The sequence below is a fragment of the Zalophus californianus genome, chromosome 4 (genome assembly GCF_009762305.2).
Source record: "Zalophus californianus isolate mZalCal1 chromosome 4, mZalCal1.pri.v2, whole genome shotgun sequence".
Taxonomy (NCBI): domain Eukaryota; kingdom Metazoa; phylum Chordata; class Mammalia; order Carnivora; family Otariidae; genus Zalophus; species Zalophus californianus.
In genome coordinates, this window is record NC_045598.1 from 70,181,623 (window position 1) to 70,205,165 (window position 23,543).

At 37.1% G+C, this 23,543-nt stretch overlaps 1 protein-coding gene across 10 annotated transcripts in view; it reads right to left on the reverse strand.

Moving 5' to 3' along the window:
* The window catches only part of TTLL7 (tubulin tyrosine ligase like 7), a 151,443-nt gene extending 137,134 nt beyond the window's left edge, over nucleotides 1–14,309 (reverse strand). For 4 of the 10 annotated variants that reach the window (XM_027575269.2, XM_027575216.2, XM_027575217.2 and 1 more), the window contains exon 1: nucleotides 14,072–14,307. The gene's annotated coding sequence lies outside the window, so the exon portion shown is untranslated. Of the gene's footprint in view, nucleotides 1–12,053; nucleotides 12,125–14,071 lie in introns of all 10 variants that reach the window. The other 6 variants (XM_027575247.2, XM_027575235.2, XR_003516795.2 and 3 more) reach the window with 3 other exon arrangements.
* Between the last annotated feature and the right edge of the window lie 9,234 nt (nucleotides 14,310–23,543).

The window sequence follows — 23,543 nt, forward strand, 5'->3', positions numbered from 1 at the left end:
CAAAGCAGCTCTTCTTTCTCAGCTTTCCAGTCCATTTAGCAGGCTCCTCAGACAAGGACCCACAAATTAAAGGATGCAACCTAACCAAGGGACCCTAAACCAGAAACATATCCAAAACTCAAATGAGACAGATAAATTATAGTCAGAAAGAAAGAATGAAAGAAAAAGAAAGAAAAAAGAAAAGAAAGGAAAGGAAAGAAGGAAGGAAGGAAGAGAAGGGAAGGGAAGAAAAGAGAAAAGAAAAGAAGAGAAGAGAAGAGAAAAGAAAAGGTTGTTCCCCTTAATCACTCTAAAATGCCATACTGGAGATTTTACATATCATAGAGAAGAAATGCTCTTTGCCAAAAATCAAACATTCATCTAGCTTTCCTATGAGAAACTACAAATCCAACCATGAAAGCAAGATTAATAAATAGGTGGCATAAATCTAATCTTCAGTCTTTCAATATTTTTATAATTGACTTGTAATTCACTTTATAACTCATTTTTTAGGGATCAGTTTAAGTCAAAGGTATACCAGAAAGCATTCCAATAAAGCAAGAGGTGTTTTCATATTTGCAGAAGTAAATGAGAACTAAAATTTATTTTATTATAACATATAATACTGTATATTAGTAATTATTAATAACTAATTTTAATTAATAACTAATAATTATATAATTAATAGAATTATAGTATGTGTATATTATAAATAAGTAATAGATATATATTATAAATAAATGAGCCTTTATGTAAACCTGGACATTCTAATCTGGCAGTGATGAAAAGGGAAATTTCTCATATGAAAGACATTTGGCTATGTTATTATCAAATTAGTTGCTTATAATTTCAAAACAGTTATGGGGGCTAGGATATAAACTTGATCCTAATTCATTCATTAGTTCAACATATATTAAAAGTACCTAATTCGAACCTAAGACCATGACTTTCCTACTAAATTAGTTTGGACAAGAAAGATCTGTCCCTTTCATTGAAGCAGAGAGGACAGCGTGTGCTCTAGCCTCAGAAGCCTGCAGACAACCACAGTGAATCTCAGTTAGCCCTTGTGGGTAGCCCCAGAAAGCTTTTAAATGATGTAGAAAATGGATACAGACTGTAGGACTTGCTTAAGGCATTCTCGAGGGATTACTACTGAAAGAAAATTCTACTCTAATAAAGACTCAAAAGATTAAAAAAAAAATCAAACACCGATTACATTGTTTTGATAGTTGATTTCAAAAGACTACTAAGGAAGAAAACCAAATTTCTGGAATGCTTGCAAAATTACTGCAAGCTAATTTTACTGCTCTGTTCAAAAAGTCTAGGGCCTAATTCAACTTTTCCTTAGTGAGAATTCACCAACCCCCAACAATTTGGTTTTCAGCCTCCCTCTTGACTAATGGTTTAAAAAACACTCTAGAAAAAATATTTTGGTCTGAAGAAAAAAATTACATTTCTCTGAAGAGAGGTGGAAGTGGTAGTCCCACGTCTTTTATTTGTACCAAAGGCTATGCCACCTTCAATAAGCATTTGGAGCCACATTCCATGTCATACATTTGGGACTTCCATCATCCACTCTTCTATGGTGCAAAACTGACGTGGGGGAAGTTTTAAAATTAGTCTAGGGTCATTCCTTTAGTCTACTTTAGTGCAGCTCTGTAATAGCCTTCTACTTAGGTAACAGAGACTTGGTAAACTCCTGTCACTCAGCCCACCAGACTCTCAAATCATGGGATTCTTTACTTGACTGAAAACAAATTAATTTGACAGAATAAAGCCTCAAATGCATTGCCCCTCAAAATAATATGCATGAAGGAATTCCTAAAAGATATGCAGAACTTTCATTCTTTGAGACACTATAACATCCATTCAGGAATGAAGCCAGTTATCAGAGAGCTATGTACCTGGGCCACACCACATGGCTGGTCACAACCACCCTAACAAAACTGCTTTAAGAAAAAGAATAGTTATTTATTGAGCACATACAATCTTTACCAAGGTAGGTGTTATTCTCATGTTAGATATGAAAATAATCAGATCTTGAGAGATTATTTCCCCCAAAGACACAGAGCCACACCATGGGTCTAGATGAAGGACATTATAAAAAATAGCCCAATGAATCCTGCTGACTTTCAGTGTTAAGGGTGTTGAGGAAACTGTATTACACTATACTGAATCCACTTTTAAATAAACTATAGGAGAAATTTCATTCTAGATTCTAGACAGGAACAACTTTGCTCCTCTTAGGCAACTGGTTTGTTTTTCTCATCGATGAGCTTTTCAATCATTAAATTTTTCATGTTTTCCTCTTTGCCTGGAAGTTAGAAAACTCAAAATTAAGTGTGTGCCCAGCTCTAATACATATACAGGATTTCAAACATGGATTTTGTGAGCTAATGTTTCTCCTAGCTCATTTCTTCTTTTTTTTCCTTCATTGATATTCTCAGATTTGAAAATCTCATCTTATATGTTCATCTTATTACAAACTATGTATCTTCAAATGCTAATTACCAAAATCTTGTAAAAACTTACCAAGTTGTACATTATACAATATATGTTATATTCAATAAAGTACTGGGAAAAAGTATAAAAGAAAAGCCATTTATAATAATCAAAATCAAAGGACAGTAATTCAAATATTTCCTATACTATCTTTGAGTCAATTCTTGACAAAATATTTTAAATTACTTCTTCCTTGCATAAGCAATCACTGAATTAATACTGTAACTCTATTTATTATAACTTATAACTTAAAATATAGTCATATATCTATATGTGGGTTTATTAAAGTTAGAATGGGGATAATTTTGAGGGATTTCATTTCATAATGATTGCATTGTAAGGTACTATTGGTCTTTTTATCATATTTGTCTTAGGGGAAAGGAGTACATATGGGTGAATCAGTGTGGAGAAAAAAAGCATCTTTAGTGAAATAAAAGTATTAGTGGAGAAAAAGGAAAACAAGCACATGGAACAACTTGGTAAAACCAACGCCAGTGTGAAATGCACATGCCCATGCCTTTGGCTTCACTTTTCTCCTTGTCTTGATTGTCTTAGTAGTGATTCTCAAATTTTTCTGGTGTTGGAACTCTTCACACTCTTTAAGTTTTGTTGACTTTTAGTTTTTGTAGGTTATAGCTATTTATATTTACCCTATTAGAAACTAAAATTGATATAGGTTGAAAACCATTATGTATTAACAAAAACATTTTATTTTTAAATAACTATTTTTTTAAAAAAAAGAAATGAGTGGTGCTTTGTACTTTTAAAAATCTCTTTAATATCTTGCTTCATAGAGCACAGATTCTCTTATCCACTTCCGCATTTATTCTGAGAAGTTGTTTTTGTTGGAAGTATATGAAAAAATTTGGCCACACAGAGATATGTAGTTGGAAAAAGAAGTATTGTAATAGCCTGCTCAGGTAATTATGGATATTTGAATTTGACACAATACCCAAATTCAACAAATTGTAATTTCTTAGTACCACACGAGGCTGGTAGTATTCTAACAACCAGAAACAAATAAAGAAAGCACAACAGAAAGGAAACTACAAACCAATATCCCTCATGAAGTTAAATGCAAAAATCTTTAACAAAATGTTAGCAAACTGAATGCAACATATGTGTGTGTGATGTGCTTATATGACCAAAAAGGATTTATTCCATGTGCACAAGGTTCATTCAATATTCAAAAATTAATCAATGTAATCCACCATATCAAGAGGTTAAGGAAAAAATCATATGTCCACATCAATTAATGCAAAAAGAAATTTGATGTAATTCTATCTCCATTCAGGATAAAAAGTATCAGTACACTAGAAACAGAAGGGGAATCTTCTCAACCTAATAAAGAACATCTACAAAAAAAACCTACAGCTAACATCATACTTAATAGTAAAGGACTGAATAATTTTCCTTTAAGATCATGAACAAGGCAAGGATGTCCACTCTCACCATTCTTATTTGGCACAATACTAGAATTCCTAGCACTTGCAATAAGGCAAGAAAAAAAATTAAAGATTTATTTTAATTTTAACAGACTGTAAAGAAAGAAAGTGTCTTGGTTTGCAGATGATAAAGAAAAAAAAAATTCTCAAAGGATCTACAATCCTAGATCCAAAACGTGACTTCAGTAAGGTTTCAGGATACAAGATCAATACACAAAAACCAATTGCATTTCTACATATTGACAACAAAAAAATGGAAATAAATTAAAACGAATGTCATTATCAGTTGCTCCAAACAAAATGATACAGTTAGGTATAATTCTAACAAAGGGACACCTGGGTGGCTCAGTCGATTAAGCATCTGCCTTTGGCTTGGGCCCTGATCCCAGGGGCCTGGAATGGAGTTGGGCATCGGGCTCCTTGCTCAGCAGGGAGCCTGCTTCTCCCTCTGCCTGCCACTCCCCTACTTGTGCTTGCTCGCTGACAAATAAATGGGCAAAATCTTAAAAAAAAAATTCGAACAAAACATGGGTAATATCTGTATAATGAAAATTATAAATTGCTAATAAAAGAAAATAAAAGAAGACCCCAATCCTGGAGATATCCCATGTTTACAGATTGGAAGAATGAACACAGTAAAGATGTCAATTCTCCCTAAATTGATGTATAAGTTTAAACAATTCATATTAACATATGGTTAAATTATAGCAACTAAATTCTTACACTGGATATTTTAAAAAGTGACTCCTCCAAAAAAATTTTTTTCAAAATTCAGTTTAATTCGTTAAATAATTACACTAGTCATCATAATTACATAGTCTCAAAAATAATCATGTGGACTTTAAAGAATAAGGTGGGAAAGAATTAGTAAATAGCAACTTGAAATAATTCTGTCAATACATTTTTAAAATGCTAAAAGTAATCAATGCTACATAGACAACGAAAGCAAAAATAGAAAAATGGGACTATATTAAACAAAATTTTTTTTTATACATTAAAGGACATAAACAATAGAGTGCAAAGGCAAACTACGGAGTAGGAGAAAATCATTTATCTGATAAGGGGCTAATATCCAGAATATAGAAAGAACTCCCAACAACTCAAAACAAAAAAAAAAATCCAATAACCAGATTTAAAAAATGGGCAAAGAACCTAAGTAGACATTTCTCCAAAGATGATATACAAACACCTGACAGGCACATGAAAAGATGCTCAATAGCACTAATCATCAGAGAAATGCAAATCAAAACCACAATGAGGTATCACCTCACACCCATTAGGATGACCTCAATAGAACAATCAATCAATCAATAAGCAGTGTTGGTGAGGGTGTGGAAAATTAGAACCCTTACACACTGTTGGGAATGTAAAATAGTGTAACCACTATGGAAAACAGTATGAAAGTTTCCCAAAAAATTAAAAATAGAACTACCATGTGATCTAGTAATCTCACTTCTGGGTATACATCTAAAAGAACTGAAAGCAGGGCTTCAGGGAGATATTTGCACACCTGTGTTCATAGCAGCACTATTTTCAGTAGCAAAGAGGTGAAAGCAACCCCATATGTCCATTGACAGATGAATGGATAAACAAAATGGGGTCTACATATACAATGGAATATTATTAAGCTTTAAAAGAGAGGGCAATCCGGGGTGCTTGGGTAGCTCAGTCATTAAGCTCCTGCCTTCGGCTCGGGTCATGATCCCAGGGTCCTAGGATTGAGCCCCACATTGGGAACGAGCTCTGTATTGGGATTGAGCCCCACATTGGGCTCCCCGCTCCATGGGAGGCCTGCTTCTCCCTCTCCCACACCCCCTGCTTGTGTTCCCTCTCTCGCTGTCTCTCTCTGTCAAATAGATAGGTGAAATCTTTAAAAAAATAAAAATAAAAATAAATAAATAAATAAAGTGAGGGCGATCCTCATATATACTAAAAAATGGATGAACCTTTAGGACATTACATTAAGTGAAATAAATCAATCACAAAAAGACAAATACTATATGATTTCATCTATATGAAGTATCTAAAGTAATAAAATTCATAGAAACAGAAAATAAAATGGTGGTTACCAAGGGCTTGGGGAGGGGGAAAGGAAGGTTGTTTAATGAGTATAGAATTTGAGATTTGCAAGATGAGAAAGTTCTGAAGATCTGTTTCATGTAAATATATTTAACACTACCAACTGTACTTAAAAATGGCTAACATGGTAAATTGTATATCATGTGTTTTTTATCACAATAAAAAATTATATAAAAATAATACTAAATATTAAGTGTAAGAAAAAGTTACATTTGTGGAATGCCTACAAAATGTCAGAAATCACCCAAATAAATACATAAATCACAATATTTTCATACGACTCTGAAGGAAAATGTTATTAACTTTTTCTTCTAGAAAGCATGATAATCGATTTCATAATACCACAATATGTTCAGTTATATCAAAGAGAGGAAAACTACTGAACCATTAGGTAATTTTATCTGGAGATCTAAATATATGTATTCAAAAATATTGCTAAGTCTATTTGCTTAATTTTATTCCCAGCAGAAGCTACACTTTAGGGATGCCTGGGTGGCTGTCAGTTAAGCATCTGCCTTTGGATCAGGTCATGATCCCAGGGTCCTGGGATCCAGTTCCACATCAGGATCCCTGCTCAGCGGGGAGCCTGCTTCTCCCTCTGTCTGCCACTCCCCGTGCTTCCCCTGCTTGAGCTCTATCTCTCTCTGACAAATAAATAAAATCTTAAAAAAAAAAAAAAGGAAGCAGCTACACTTTAGTAACCTTACTTCATATTTATATTTATTCTGGTTCCTTATGGATTCTAAAAACAAAATTCACAGATATACTCTCAAACATGTTATTGAAGTAAATATGCTATACTATAACCAATGAGGAGTACATTTAACTTTTAATTCCCTAGTTAAGGATAAAAATAGCTATCACATATTCTACGCCCAAGATAAATTTTTAAAAGAGAAAATGCCTCCTATTCTGAAATGACAGCCCCCTCACATATGGAGCAGTAAACTTTTCTTTCTTCCTGAAATACTCATTTGGCACTGATTTTTGACAAGTGAAAAAGCTTTTCCACATACATACAGTCCACTTGATTTTAAGAAGCACTGATCACCCCCCCTTTCAAATTTTCCTTAATATTTAAGACGTTTACTTTCCTTTAATTTCTGTAGCAAGTTGCAGAAATAACTTGTTTCGATTTTCCAAAAATGATGGGTTGAAATTTGTGTGTTGACCAAGGGGGATGCTGATGTGCACTAAATGTAGATGTCAGAGATTTTTAAAAAGTATTCAACGGGGCCACCTGAGTGACTCAGAGGGTTAAGCTTCTGACTCTTCATCTCAGCTCAGGTCTTGATCTCAGTGTCATGAGTTCAAGCCCTGCACTGGGCTCCACACTGGGCATGGAGCCTACTTTAAAAATATAAATAAATAAATAAACAAGTAAATAAAATATTCAATGAATTTGACAAGTTATTTTTTCCTCAAATATCCTAAAGGAAGTAAAACCATTAAAACTATATTAAATGAATAAAAGTCATCCTTTTGTTTACATATAATAGTAAATACTAGCATCTATTGCCAAAATTAGTATCTAAAGGGGCAGCTGTAGAAAAATTTTTAATCCTACTATGATTGTGCATGAAAATTACTTGTTTTTTTCTCACTCGATTTTTTACATTGTTGAAATGAAGAAACAATATTTAATATTCCAGATTGATACATGGAAGTAACTAAATATTATCATCTTGCATGTGATCAAACCTAAAGTTAAATGAAAATGCCCCCATCTGGTTTCATGTAATTTAAGCTGATTATAGAAAGTGTCCAATTTCTATCATTCCTCTCCACAAAGTAGCTCACACATATTTGTTGGGTAACTGCAGACTGATTCTAAATATAAACCAAGATGTGTGCTAAAATTATTGTCCTGATTTTTTAAGCAATCACAATGAGTATCACACATGGTTACAGATTTTATTTATTTAGTACCTTGAAAAATAGTTTAAATAATAACGACAAAACTACACATGAAAATTTTCCCATCAAACGTAATTATTTAAATTAAACCCATAGCTGCTAACTTCTCCTACCAATACTGCACACATATGGCCATCCATATCATAAAACCAATCAAACCTAGTATTAGAACCACATCAATTAAGGCAGATTTTACACAAACAACTTTTAAGTGGGGTCACTCCTCTTACAAAAGAAAAATGGTACTACCTTAAAAGAGAGGTATACCTAAGCAGCTCTAAAATTCTAACCCAACAAAAAGCCACAAAATAATCTTGAAGCTGCTGCCTGGATTACTGCTGACCCATCTTCCAAATCCACAAATGCTCAATTTACTTTAAAAAGTCAATTTCCCGAAAATACACTAATGGAGGAGAAAGGAGAATTTATGTAAAAATAAGCTAATGCCATCTTGTTGAATTAGATGTGACACAGGCCAGACTTCGCAAAGTAGTGGGTAAAAGAGATAGAAATGTTCAAAATAATCCTTTGTCAAACATCATTTCACATGGCTAAGCAGAAGAACAAAATAACATAGAAGTTTGGAAACTCAGGAGCCACAACACAATTTAAAAAAAATCAAACAATGAGGATGGTTCGGCATACCCAGTGAACCAAGAATATCATCAGTTTCAAAGGGAAGGAGTTCTCAGACCTTTAGGTCAGCCTCGGAGAAGACCCAGTGATCACTTGACCACCTAACTCTAAACCTTCAAAGGAGTCAAAGGAACATAGGCCAACCAGTCACTTGCAAGTAAAAAGTGAAGGAAAAAAGAGTTAAACAGCTTTATCACTCACCTTCCCAGAGCCCAAACAATCCCAACACTTTGGTTTTGTCAACTACTATGTGTACTACGGGGATGAGTGTGTAAACAAATAAATGACAAACGGGAATTAACAGAAATAAGGGTAGTGGAGAAAAATAGGCAAGCCTATTTAAATTTAGGTTTTTTATCTTTAAGTTAACCCTAGGGAAACTGTTGGCTAAGCCCAGTTCAACTTTGACAGATAATGCCTAAGAGGAATGGAAATAAATTTACCACTTTCTAAGAGCTTAAGTAAATTGTTTTAAATAATAGGTCTCAACTAAGCACAGGACAAATTCTTCCTCGATGTCCAGCTTCCACCAGAAATCATCTGTCAGGTCCTAAAAGGGGGGAGGAGGCTATTGTGGATTTGTAAAGTTGATGCTTCTGTTTTCATTTCCTTTCAGGTCTCCCAAGACTAATGGCACATTATAAAACCTGCCTATGCTCCCTCCTTGTGCCCTCAAGGCACATTCACATCCCAGTGACTCCCCTTCTGCTGGTCCTCAGAGACCCTTAATGGCCTCCCTGCCTCAGTGGCTTCTGATATTCCAAGTAGGATGGGGGTGGGATCCAGGAGAAGCACAGGTGAGAGACTGGGGCATAAGAGGCCCAGCCAAAGCAAAGGAGGTAGTGTCACTCGTCCCTACAACTGGTGGGGTAAGGGAGGCATAGTCTCTCTCCTCCTTCAGGGGAATTTCCTTTAGTGAAGGATTACTGGAAACAAGGGGAAGGAAACATCTGAGTGCCCACAGGAAATGCTGGGAATGTTCTGTGTCTCTCAACGGCCACTGTTCTCAGAGGCTGTCTCTAGCAATACACAAGGGAGAGAGGGCAGAAGTCGTCACTGTCCACCACACTCCCTTGTACCTTGTAACCAGGGCTTCTGCTGAGAACTGGAAGGAGGTCTGAAATGTCCACCCTCATCTATGTGGATTCTCTAAATCAGAGTGCGAGTTCATATGCTTTGCATTGCCAGGTTACTGAAGCCGGAGACCTAGGAATCTGATACAGGAGGATGGAAGAAGTTGAAGTTTGAAAGAGATAAGGGTGGGGTAGACACCTGAAGGGAGGATGGAGGGGAGGAAACTGAGGTCCACAAATACAACGCTAAAACCAGAATGTAGTCCATCATATATCCCCTTCTCTGACTATAAACTCTTGCCCACTCTCACCAAACATGCTCTCCAGCTTCATTTACATCTTCTCTCCTCAGGCCCCAACTGCCCGCCTTTCTCGTACTGCCCATGATTTTTTTTTTTTTAATTGAAGTATAGTTGACATATAATATTACAATAGTTTCAGGTGTAAAACATAGTGATTCGACAATGCTATATATTATGCAATGCTCACCCCTACACCAAATAAGTATAGTTACCATCGGTCACCATACAAAGTCATTATAATATTATTGACAATATTCCCTATGTTGTACTTTTCATCCCCATGACTTATTTATTTTATAATAATAAAATAGTTTGTACCTCTTAATCCCCTTCATCTATTTTGCCCAGTAGCCATGATTCAAATAGTTTCTCTAATCAAAAGAGGAGATTGCCTGAAAAAGTGTAATCTGAGGAACCACACACAGGAGTGAATGTAAGTAATTAATAATACACCAATATCTTATAGTTAATTTGTAATGCCCAGAGAACATGCAGAATCCAAAAGAGTTTCAAAAGTTGCATGAAGTAGTCAAACTACACATCATAAGAAAAAATAATTGTAACTGTGTGGTGATGGATATTAACTAGACTTAGTGTGGTGATCATGTGCAATATATATAAATATCAAATCATTATGTTACACCTGAAACTAATATAATGTTATATTGATATATATTGAGATATATTAATTATATCTCAATTTAAAAAAATTGAACTAAGGGGCGCCTGGGTGGCATCTGTCTTCGGCTCAGGTTGTGATCCCAGGGCCCTGGGATCGAGCCCCGCATCGGGCTCCCTGCTCTGCGGGAAATCTGCTTCTCCTCTCCCACTCCCCCTGCTTGTGTTCCCTCTCTCGCTGTGTCTCTCTCTGTCAAATAAATAAATAAAATCTTTAAAAAAAATTGAACTAAGATTTCATACTTTTTAACCCAGGAATTTCATTTATGAACAAAGATGTTCATCACAGTGTTAGTTATTATCATCAAAAATATAGCAACACTGAGGAATGGTTACGAAATTATCATACATCTACCTAATGGAAAATTATGTAGATATTTTTAAAGTTTACTTTCCAGTGGTAATTAAGGGAAAACTAATGTTATAAAATTTAAAGTAAAAATATTTTAAAAAGTAATATATATATCATGATTAAAACCATGCACAGAAAAGAGTGGAAGGAAATATCAAAATCACATCAAAATATTAATAGTGCTTGTCTTAGTTAGTACAAGTATGGTGATTTTTTTTCCTTTTTATATTTTTATAGTTTCCAAACTGTTCATAATTTTATAACAGAAAGGGGAAGCTTTCAAAAAGGCAAGCTTCTTTGAAAGAGGAAAAATGTTACTTGTGTAGAAAACTCCTGGGTTCAGTTGACAATTAATCCTTTTAATATCAGTACCCAGGAACTATAGCATTTTCTGGAAGGGCATTTGGAACAAGGAATATGGAGAATATGAGCAAGACCAGCCAAAGAGAAACTTGGCCTGCTTAGTAACCTACACCGCTAGTTCCCTATGACTACCAGATGAGGAGCAGATTTCACTGCCTGATATGCAAGGTTCTTCACAATTTGTCACTGTGTATTCAAACAGTATATGAGCACTTAGCTGAACCTCCCTGTCTGGCTTGCCTTTTCGTATCCAAATCCTTCCCATCTGGCAGAGTGATTGAATTCACTTCCATCCATGAAGAGTTTACTGATTCTGTTATGAAACCAGCCTCTATGATTTCTCCTTCTTAAGGTGTTGATATAGCATTTATAGCACCACCTTTTCCTGATATTAGGCCAATTCTAATTATTTTGTTAATTACTCATGTGTAAGTAAATACCTCCCCAGCTAGACTTTAAGTTCCTTGAAGTCAAGAATTTGAATGGTCTGCAGACAGTAGTCATTCAACAAATACATACATATATACAGAAAGAGAGAGACAAGAGTGAGAAAAGATGCAGTGCTCAAACCAGGTTGGTATTATATTCACACTTGGTGATGTTATCTAAATAAAATGTGTTGCCTCTTTTTTAAAATGTTCCCGCTGACCATCACTAGGACATGCACCTTCTTTTTTTTTTTTAATAGTAGTGGGATCAAAAATAAGTTTTGCTTATTTTTTCATACCAATTCTGCCATCCTCCTTGTAGTTAAACAGACTGGACTGCAAGATGCTTCACAGAGGTTCAGGACAGAGACTACAGCCATATAAAGAACAAAAAGAAATGACCTCCTAGATATCAAATTTAAGAGTCATCACGTGATCCTACTTCTCTTACAGTCTTGTGTGAAAAACATATATAAATTTGTGCCTCCATTTTATGGCTTTATTTAGGCAATGGGCTTTGGTCTCTCAATATCCTCATTAATAATTCTCCAATGTAAATAGTTCAATACTTTAGAAATGACAGACTAAGATGATTATGTTCCTATCCGCCATAAAGTACTATTCCAGTACTTAGAGATAATGAGCATTTGTATTATAGCAACCTGCCTCTGGAGACATCACCAAGAGTTTCACATCTTAAGGGAGAATACATAAATCATAAAGGAAGGCAAATCAAATGGCCAAGCAACAGATAAAGAAAAACCTAGCATCCGTTATTTTTTCAGAAAGAGTACACAGGTCAATATAATTGTTAACTCTGAAGGGCAGAGCAAAAACAAATCAATGCAGTTTCCCACTATACAGAACTCCGTTTTGCTACAACACACATATTTTTTGTAAGTCAATGCTTGTCTAGATTCCACTACTTACTAGCCATATGATCTTGAACCTTCTATTTCAGTTCCTTAGTCTGTAAAATGGAGTTATCACCTACTATGCCACATCACAGTGGAAATGAATCAAACAATATTATCAGTCTGAGTTTATCTGTCACCCTATCTTGGGACAACACACCCCACAAAAACAGTTCAGTCACACACCCCATGAACTAGATAACTGTTCTTATTGCAAATGTTTCCATTAAGTTTTAAAAAAGAAAAAGATTTCCAGGTGTTTTGTTTTGTTTTACTTTCCTAATTGATTTTTTCCAACATTTGAGCATCCACCATATATCACTGCCAAAAATGTGTTAAACATCTCCTGCAATGACCTAACTCTCCTTTGCAGTGTTGTCCAGATATTTTTTGGCAAACGCTTTCTAAGAAAATGGGTTTTTTTCCACATAATTCAAAGCCCTTTCTTACTAAAAGAACAATAATTCCATATACAGTAAGTTTACAGGTTGTTGCTATTGTTTGAGATCACTCTTATGAAAATTAAGTTTAATATCTAATGGGCCATCTATATGTACCCTTACACTTGGACACACAACTCTGTAATACAGTGGAAGATTCATGGGCTTTGGAGTCAGGGAGACTTGTATTCAAATTCCTGTTCTGTGACCTTGAGCATGTAATTTAACTTCCAGGCTCCTCACTTTCCACCTTTGGTTCTGGGTTGCTGTGATGATTTAATGAAATAATATATCTAAAAGTTAGTGTCTAAACTCTGAAAGTATTATTTCCTACCTCCCTTAAATCTTTTTCTCCTATGCCAAGACCAAGCAAAGCCACTCTGAACACGAGACAACTTGGACACAGCCTCTATTTCACACATTAGTGGGGGAATGCTATGCGATGAAAAACTGAGTGGACGATGGCTTGAATTAGGTATCCAACGGAGCAAGAAGTAAAGAAAACTGACAGGTATAGACAAGGGCCCCATACTTCACTCACACGTGGGAAAAAGACACTAATCTGACACACTTTAAAGATTGCACCGCACACTCACAGAGGTTTGTACCATGCTCTGGGAAAAGGACGGAATTACGGAACAAGCCAGCAGAGAGCCTCCTTGTTCACCCCACCCGACACCGCCCGCCCGGGTGGTACCTCTGAAGCCTAGAAACTGAGGTGAGAGCACAGCAACTGACCTCGTCCCCCCCACCCCCCACCCACCCTCCCCCATTCCGCCCAAATCTCTCTCGGGGCACGAATGGTGCTGAATCATTAGTCCTAACAGTAGCAGCTCCCGGTTCCGCTGCTCCCCGCGGGAGCCAGTGTCCCTAGAGCAATGACCGTCCCTGGTGGGGGCCGATACCTCGGGGTGTGGGGGCGGTGAAAGGGGGTCGGGAAGGATCCGGGCAGCAGGTACTCACCGGGGTGAGGAAAGCCCAGCCCTGGTCTTCTCCTCCTGGCTGCAGGCGGTCCCTCTGCGGCCCCTCCGCTTCCCGGTTTCCCGCGGGCGGTTGCCCCCGGGCCCGGCTGCCCGCGCTGGTGGTCCGGTGCTCCCCTCCGCCCGCCCGCCGCCCTAAGCAGCCACGGCTCGGGGCTCGGGCGCTCCACCCGGAGCAGCTGGAGCAGCTGTCGCTGCCGAATGGGGTGGCGGCTGCCGACGGGCTAGACCATTCGCGGGCTGCGACCGGGGGTGCGCGACGTGCGGAGCGGGGCGGTCGTGGAGGGCGCTGAGGGCCGGCGACGGTTGGGAGGAACCAAGAACGAGGGGAATCCTCCGCCTCCCAGCAGCGCCGGGAGGGCTTGGGGGCAAAAGGGACCAAGAGGGGAGCAGCTGCTCTCCCTGGCTGTTGACTGAACACAATCCCTAAGCTTTTGCGGGCATCCCCCTCCGGGTCGGCCTTGGTTCCGCTCGGGGCTCCTTTAGAACGCGGCAAACAGAGGACCTAGCAACGGGTGCGCCTGGGCGGTGTCCCCTCCTGGGGAGATGCGAAGGGGCGCTGGCCGGAGCCCTGCCTTCAAGCCACCTCCTCCTGCTCCACAGTGGGGCCCTATGGCGCCAGTTTCTGGTGCATATCCTACTTTAGACGTCTTACCACAAAAATAGAGAGGGACATCTGAGTCCTTGAAGGGGATCCTCAGATCTTTTACCCAAGCATCATTGTGGAGCAAGAATTAAAAAGGTATCTAAGCCCAGAATGAAAGTTAGAAAATAAAATTAAGTGGGCCCCCATCCTATAGGTGCTTTGTAGCTACAGGAAAATAAGGGACACTTTTGAATCACAGAGTTATTGCTCCCCAAATGTTGAACCACTGCAGTTGGAAAATGTATACATTTAGGAAACCCTTTGAACAGTTCTATAAAAGATTATTAAAGATATTCAAAAATATTTCAGGTTCACTGTCTACCATTTTAAAGATTAGTGTCTTGGGAGTGGGGAGGAAATAATATCCTTACATGAAATTAACTTTTATAGAACTGGAAAGAGAAGTTCCCACCATGACATCCCTTACTAAACTTTTGTGAAAGCTACTTGTGTGGTCCCTGCTCCTTTCACAGCCAGGCTTAAGCAGGTTCATTTCAGACCATGGTGAAGATGGAGACAAATGTAAAGTTTTCCTTATAGAAAGAAAAAAAAAAAGAACAGTTGACAACTACCTTTAAAATATAATTTAAGGGAGCAAAAGAAAAAAAGAAAAAACCTCCAAATACCTCAGTTAAAAGCCCTTCCACCTTAAAGCCATTCACTCTGAATTAAGGTTTTGTCCTTTTTTGAGTTAACATAATTTTTTAACATAAATTGAGCACCTACTATGGGCTGCACTGAGAGTGTTTCCAGTTTCATTCCTTCATTTGTCTTAGAAACTCCTGTAAAATTGATGATATCTTTGCTATTTTTAAAATAGACTGGGCTCAGAAAGTTTGTTGTGCTGGGTTCACATCTCATAGTTAATGAGTGGCAGAACAAGCATTGCAATCTGGAGTTTTTGACTAGTGCCCTTCCACTAGAATGCTCCAGGAAACATACACAATGCTTTCTCGTAGACAAGATTGGCCCTTGAATGTGAGCTTATTTATCCTTCCTTTGTGAAATCTGGGTTTCGTGGTGGAGAAAGGGACATTTAAATATCTAAGGTGGATGTCGCCCTGGGGTTAGAAGTAGGGATCTAAAAGAGGAGGCTGTATTTCACCCAGAATTAACCTGGAAACCTCAATTAAAAAAAAAAAAATGCATGGTTAGCATCACATGAAGGTGAGGAGGAATTCTCCACTACCTTTTGTTAATCATTTTTACATCATCATTTACACTATATTGTGCTTTATACTACCCTTAAACTATTATTCTATATTACACTTTGCACTATTATTCTTCCCAGAAAGGAGCAAGAGTTTTTAAATGGACTTAATGTCATGGGTCTTCATATACTTTACCAGAATTTAAAGTAACAAGGCATTAGTAACTCTCATAGCATGTTAAGCAAAACTTTTTGAGAAATAAGGAATAAAATTAAATGGTTACCCATGTTGTGCCATTGTTATTATGTTAACTGTTATTGTAAATGTTCACACCTCAGTACCAGCAAAAGAGAACTCCCCAGAGCTCCATGTTGCGGAGGAGCTGGGGTACTAGATCCCTAGTGAGGCCAGGCAGCTGTGACTCAGGGCTGGGATGTCCTCAGCTTCGGAAATGTGTGATTCTTCTCTCCCCATGCAGTTGTTTCACTTTCCAAGGACACAAAAAAGGAACAGACTTGGAGTAAACAAGATGCCTTTTGAATTAGTATTCTCTCTCTGATTGACAGGGATATAAGAAGGAAGGATAAGGTCTCGGGTGGTTTATCTGAGACCAGATTGGGATTTAGAACCCGGTTACCAGTGACATCTCCTGCCATCTGTTTGTATAAGTTGAGCTTCTTGGAGGGTATGTTTCTGAATGAAGGAGGAAGGGGACATTTTTGCCGGTGACCTTGAGAAATTGTCAAAAGGAAGGATGGGAATTAGTGTGATGCCTGCATTCCCTCCTCTCCCATAGAGTCTTCAAATGCTTTTGAATCCATTGAGGAAAGAAGTTAGGGCCAGAAACTGAGGAATTACTTTCACAAATGACTTTGTGGGATTTCAGGTATAAGAAGTACTATTTTGGACCCTAGTGACCCAGAGCTAGGGGAGAGGGCCATTCTCTCACCCAGTCTGCCATCAACCTTCGTGCAACCTTGCCACCAATAAAGAAGGACTCTGCCAGTAGAAGGGCATTGGCAGCCAATACACAGTCAAGATAACTTGACTAGGAGCCCAGAGCAGTAGAGCATTAGTGGAATTGCTCCTGAGCACCTGGGAGACCCAGCTGAGGATTTCCTGTCATAAATGAGGGACGTTGGGTGGAGGAAGGTGATTGTTAAACTTAGATGATTATTAAACTTTATTTAGGCTGCAGTATTAAGGTGGATTTATTTGTATTCACAAAACCAGCATGACCTGGGGACATTCAAATAATATTACTTTTAAAATGACATGAATAAGAGAGCTAGAGAGAAAGAAAATAGGTAATGCCTTTGATAAAATTGCAGAGTGAGCCACACCATGTTCAACTTTGATTCAAGAGTATTAAATACCTGGGGCGCCTGGTTGGCTCAGTCAGGTAAGCCTCCGACTCTTGATTTCGGCTCAGGTCATGATCTCAGGGTCATGAGTTCAAGCCCTGCGTTCAGTACACATATGTACTGAAATCAATAAAGTGTACTTCTCACTGTGGGTTACTGTTTAAAAAAAAAAGAAAGAATATTAAGTACCTACTATGTATTGGCCTATTATGTATCGGCCACATACTAAGGCATGTGGTGACATTGACATCCCAAGGTGCTCTTGTGGAGAATATTTAATAGTGTTATTTCTGTTTGCTTTTAGCTATCACTTTTTTTAATCATAGTATTTCTGAGGTAAGTACTATTATTATGTGAAGTACTATTTTCATCCTCATTTTATAGGTGAAGAAACTGAGAATTACAACGATTAATATGTCAAAGGTAACACAGCCAGAAAGTGGCCAAGCTGGGTTTCAAACCCAAACCAACACATCACATTACTTTCCACATACCTTTACTGCCACCTGCTACACAGAAAGCAAGTTGTACATCACATTTTTCGCTACAGTAGAAAATCTATTTTGTATCTGTTTTTTAAAACCTATTTTCAACTCTCACGCCTAAAAGGAAATGAGTCATTTCTCAAAGAGGATTTAAATGAGAGTCCTCCCAATGGAAACGTTGGGCATCCTTTTCTAGGTTTCTGTGTTCAGAAAAGAAACCCTGAAACAAGAAGTGATCATTGCAGCATAGAGTTGGCCAGTGATTTCTAAATTCTTGCTATAGGTTCTGATTCTAGGAACTCTTGGGTGAGACCTTGGATTCTATATTCTTACTAAGCACTATAAGTGATTCTGATGCACAACCATTTGACCAGTTTGACCACACCACTCAGGGTGAGCACAGTGTGGGGCTCACAAACATCCAGTCTCCTAGACTTAACCCTTTAACCCCATCACTTGTTGAAAAGGAAATGGGAGACTAGTATTCACGTTTATTATACAGAGATATATTTATTAAATTGTTACTGCCTTTTTCAGTATTCTTTTGATCATTTTGAAGAGTCTTCAGAAATCCTCAAGTTAAAGATTATACTCATTCACAATTACTATTGTATGTGGATACTTGGAACTTAAGGCTCTTTTCAATTATTACATGATATTTTATATAAGAGAAAAAGGAGACTAATTAGAACAGCATTAAATTTATGTATTAACTTTCGGAGAATTAACATGCTGATAACAGTAAGTCATTCCATCCAACATAATAGACTTCTTCATTTGTTTCCATTTTATCTTGCATTTCCCAAGAATATTTTTATAATTTTTTCATATATGTTCTGCACTTTTCTTACCAAATTATTTTTTTGGCATTTGTCTTCCAAATGAAATATTCTTCCCATTTCCTTTTCTATGAGATTTTGCTTGAATAGAGAGAGATGGGTTATTTCTGTAAGTTATTTTTTATTAATCCAACACAGCAAGTTCTCTTATTGTTTTTTCATGAGAATATCTTGGGTTTTCTGACAAAACAGGCATATCATCAGCATCTGGAACTTTATCTCTTTTTCTGTTATTTATACCTGTTATTTTATTTACATTTGCTAGAATCACCAATAGAAGTGATTATAGTGATGCCTGTCTCATTCCTGATTTTAAGTGAAATATTTAATTTTTGCCATTTAAGATTTGTTATTGGGCTTTTTTAAAATCACATAATAATTTCTTTCTGTTCCTGTTTTGTTTCAAGTTTCCCTTGGCATTGGTTGCTTGACCTTTATCTAATGTCTTTTCACTACGTATTGATAATGGTTGGGTTTTTCCCCTTTAATTTTTAATGTAATCAATATGTAGATAGACTTCCTGGAATTGAACTGTCTTTTCACTCCTCTACTGAAGGCTGTTTTGTCGTAGTAGATTAGTCTTTTGGTTCCTCTATTATAGTCTCTAATATATTATTTAAACACGTGGCTTTTATAGTCACAGATGAAACTGGCCCACACTTTCATTGTCATTATTGTTGTATTCCTTCTTTGGCTTTGGTATTTGAGATAGTCTGGATTCATAAAATGAACTGGAGAACTTTCAATCTTTTTCTAAGTCCCACAATAGTTTAAATAATATTGGAATTATCTATTCTTTAATGGTCAGATTAAAAATTCAGCGTGAATCCATCTGCCTGCTGCCTTTTTCAATAGGAGACCATTAATCACTTTTTCCATCTCTTCTATAATTGGTCTACTTGAGTTTTCACTTTTTCCGTGTCATTTGTGATAATGTATATTTTCCTAAGAAAGTATTCTTTTCTTCTAGGTTTTTTTTTTTTTAATGTACTGCTCCAGAGTCACCTTTAGTATTTACTTAAAATTCTTTTCATTTCTTTCTTACTTTCACATTGTTAATCTTGCCCAGGTCTCAGGTTCACGTTCTGGGAAGATGAGAGCTCAAGAAAAACTAAAACCTGTTTAATTGGAAACTCAGTAGGACATCGAAGGCACAAAACATTAATATTTGGGACCTCCCTGACAAAGATGGGTGGGAGTCTTTTTGTTTACTTTGGGAGTTATTGCTACTTGTTTGTCTTCCTAATTTCAGCTGGGCCCATTTTGAGGACAGTAAGTTATCACAGGGATCAGCAAACTAGAGAGGAACAGTGCCAAAGGCAGCAACAGACTCTGATTTCTTTTAAGTTCAAGCAGAGGGGAAGAAAAATGGCAAATGCTCTATGATAATTGGATGTCCTAAGTTCTGAAGCAACTCTGGCCAGACTGATTTCTTCCCCTGAAATAACTGAGGAACACACTGAGTGGAATTAAAGGTACTTCAGGAGAAGAAGAAAGAACCTAGAAAAGATGGAAAAAGAAAGCAAGAATACTAATTGTTGTAGTTACAGTGCCTCCATTTTACCCATAGCTGCTGAAGTTTAAGGAAACAATTTTATAATCAAAGTTTGATGGAGAAGAAAACTGAGTCACAGGACCATTTTCCAGAGTCATACAAGAAGTCAAAGACTGGTCCAAAGACTAAAGTCTAGCTTATCTAGCTTATAACCCATAATGTTACCCCTCTTCCACTTAGGAAGCAATGATTCAAAATAAATCACCAACAAGGCAGATAAGAAATAAAAACTCTCAAATATTTGTCCTACTGACTTTGACTCTATGATGTTTATGATTGGATTCGAAGGACTACAAACTTATCTGGCCCGCAAGCAAAGAGAGTGATCTTCAGTCTTGTGGAAGGTTTCCATACAAGAGTGATATGTTTTTGAGGAAGGAACATGGTTCTTCCTATCCAGTGCAACCCCACTTCTTCATTCCATCAAGAGTGTGGTTTTGCTTTTTTCTTTTCTTTTTTTTTAAAGATTTTATTTATTCATGAGAGACAGAGAGAGAGAGAGGCAGAGGGAGAAGCAGGCTCCCAAGGAGCAGGGAGCCCAATGCGGGACTCAATCCCAGGACCCTGGGATCACAACCTGAGCCGAAGACAGACGCTTAACCATCTGAGCCACCCAGGCGCCCTGCTTTTTTCTTATAATTGTAATTTGCATGTCTGGTTATTTTAAGGGTGAGATTATAACATTTCTGGTTGATAATTATAACAAACCAATTTGTTAATAACAGGATTTCAGTTCATCAAGTTCATCTCCAGAAAAAATTGTAAATAATTTAACCTAAATAATCCAGAGAAGATATGAGCTTGGTAGATTATTATGGTAAGAGAGCTAATAACAATAGTTATTTTTTTATAATAATAGTATTTTTATTCACTTTTCAATAAGTAAACTACACTATACTAAGTACTTCATTTACTTCATATAATCCTCACTTAAATCACATGAGACAATATTACTTCCGTCTTATAGATTTAAAAACTGAAATTTTAAGTGTATTAAGTAATGTCCCCAGTGTTACAAAGCTAGAGATTGCCGAAGTGGGACTTAAGTCCAAGTTTTTCTAACTCTAGCTCTTTTTGATTCCTAAACTCTCGTCTTTATTGTTCTGCTCTACTGCCTTACTAAGAGAAACTGGTATATTCCATCCTATTTGTGGATCTAAGTATCCCAGACATACGACATTTTATTACCAGGCCAATTCTTTAGGAAAACCCATTCCATTTGCCAGGCAAATAATACAAAATTAAACTTGCAAAACTTTTGGCTCACTCTCACATTCCAAGAAGAGTAATTTCCTTAGAAGTACAAGGAATGAAAATGTGACTCACAAGAAATAATTCTATCAAATATATTTCTGTACTGCCTCTGACCTTGCCTTTTGGCTTAAATCACTGCCAAGACTAATAGATCCCATAATACCTTCAGGATATAGAAAATAATTAGTGACATTCATCTAATGATACAAATTTAAAAAGCATTTTTGATACTAGAGGTAACATTTATCTTCCAAAGGCTATTATTCTCTTCTTAAAGTATCCTATAATAATTCACATGATCATTTTGCTTTTTCAGAGAGTAATAATAGGTTCCCTAATATTACTGCCTATTCTTCCCTTATAACTCACTGCCAAAACAAAGTAGATTAGCATTTCACATGCTCATTATTATCTAAATATTCAAAAATAAAACCAAGAACATGGAAGCATGCAAAAACAGAATATATAACAAAAATGAATAATTTAATTCATAAAACATTTCTTATTTTGTGGTCATTTGCCCATAATTCCAATAAGAACATTGTCTTGCATATACAAATACCTAGGATAGTTGGAATTCATTCCTTCCAATAAAGGTAACTTGACAAGATAATTAAGAAGTCCTTGTTCTCAGAGTCCTATCTCCTCTCAGTAGGTTACCTAGTTCTTGTCTAATCTGTGCTTGGTTCTTTACCTTACCTGTGGATTTTATTGATTCCCCAGTATCAATATGTCAATATGCCAAGATTTTCTGCTTAAATTATCCAGAATTAATTTCTATAACTTAAAAATGAAAAACACAATAATTCAGCTTCCACTTAGGATGTACAAAGTTGTAAAGATTATCACACTAAAACTAAAAACTGAAAAGAAAAACGGTAGTTAGTCTATAAAAGCATAACTTTCCTTGAGGTTCAGAGAGTTGAGATCACAAGGCAACTGAGTAATCTGAGTTCCAATGAGGCACAAGCTCCTTCAAGGAGAGCTGGAATGCATGAACATTTTGACCTATAGCAGAGTAGGGGAAAAACTGGCTACCACCGTGCAAATGGGTAAGAAAAAGAATAGCTAAAATTAAAAAAAAAATTAAAAACACATATGGACTGATGCATTAGTCTGGGATAGCTGGACATCCCAGAAACAAGAGGAGATTGCACTCATCCTCAAGTTGTCCTAGAGACCTCTACAGGGTATTCACAAAAAGACTGGTGGGAGGGAAGGAGATTTGAGAGAGCCACATCACTAATGCAGGTATGAAGAAATAATGGGTGACTGTTCAGGAATGAGCACTTGCTCAGTACTTGCTTCTGTTTTCTTCTCTCCTATGAAGCAAAAAGTTTAAATCACTGGGAAGAGAGGCAGCAAACCCTCTTGCCTACAGGTTATAGGCAAAAACTCAATGCATCTAAGGAAAGAATAGAAGCAAAATTCACCTGCTTCTGGAGGAGAGGCAAAAAAAACCCATCTTGGATCTTGAATCTTACCAAAGTTCTCCTGCCGCTGGACCAACCCCAGACATAAGGCAGAGTTTGAGTGCCATGGGCAGGATGTGTAGACATACTGAGAAAGCTCAACCTCCACGGCCCAGCTGTATAAGGCCTGCCAGAGAATGAGTTTGGAACAGGACAACAGAGAATCTCTCCTGCATCAGCATTCTACTATTGGGGGAGGGGCAAGTGTGTGAGTAGAGATCAAAAACTAAAAGTGGAGCAGAACCAATGAGAGAAACCCTTTAGCACTCCGTCTCCCATCCAAGGCATAAAGGAGTAGTAGCTCAACTGTTAGAAGAATTTGAAGCCTATGGTACACTGAAGGCAACAAAAAAAGAATATCCAAACCTAGTTCAACTTTTGACTATATTGACTCAAGCCCACACTAAAGGTCTGACAGAACAAGAGGTATTCCCCTATCCAGGAGTAAATACTATTCACTTTAGTCTCTACTGTCCTGCACATAATGTCTAGCAGTCAATACAAAAATAACAAGACTTTTAAAAAGTAAGAGAAAAAACCTGCTGAGAGGAGATAGAACAATAAACAGAAATAGATTCAGAGATGACACAGATGTTGCAACTATCAGACAGAATCTTTAAAATAATCATGATTACTATATTAAGGGATCAAATGTAAAAGAGAACACAAAAATCAATGAGGAATTTCAG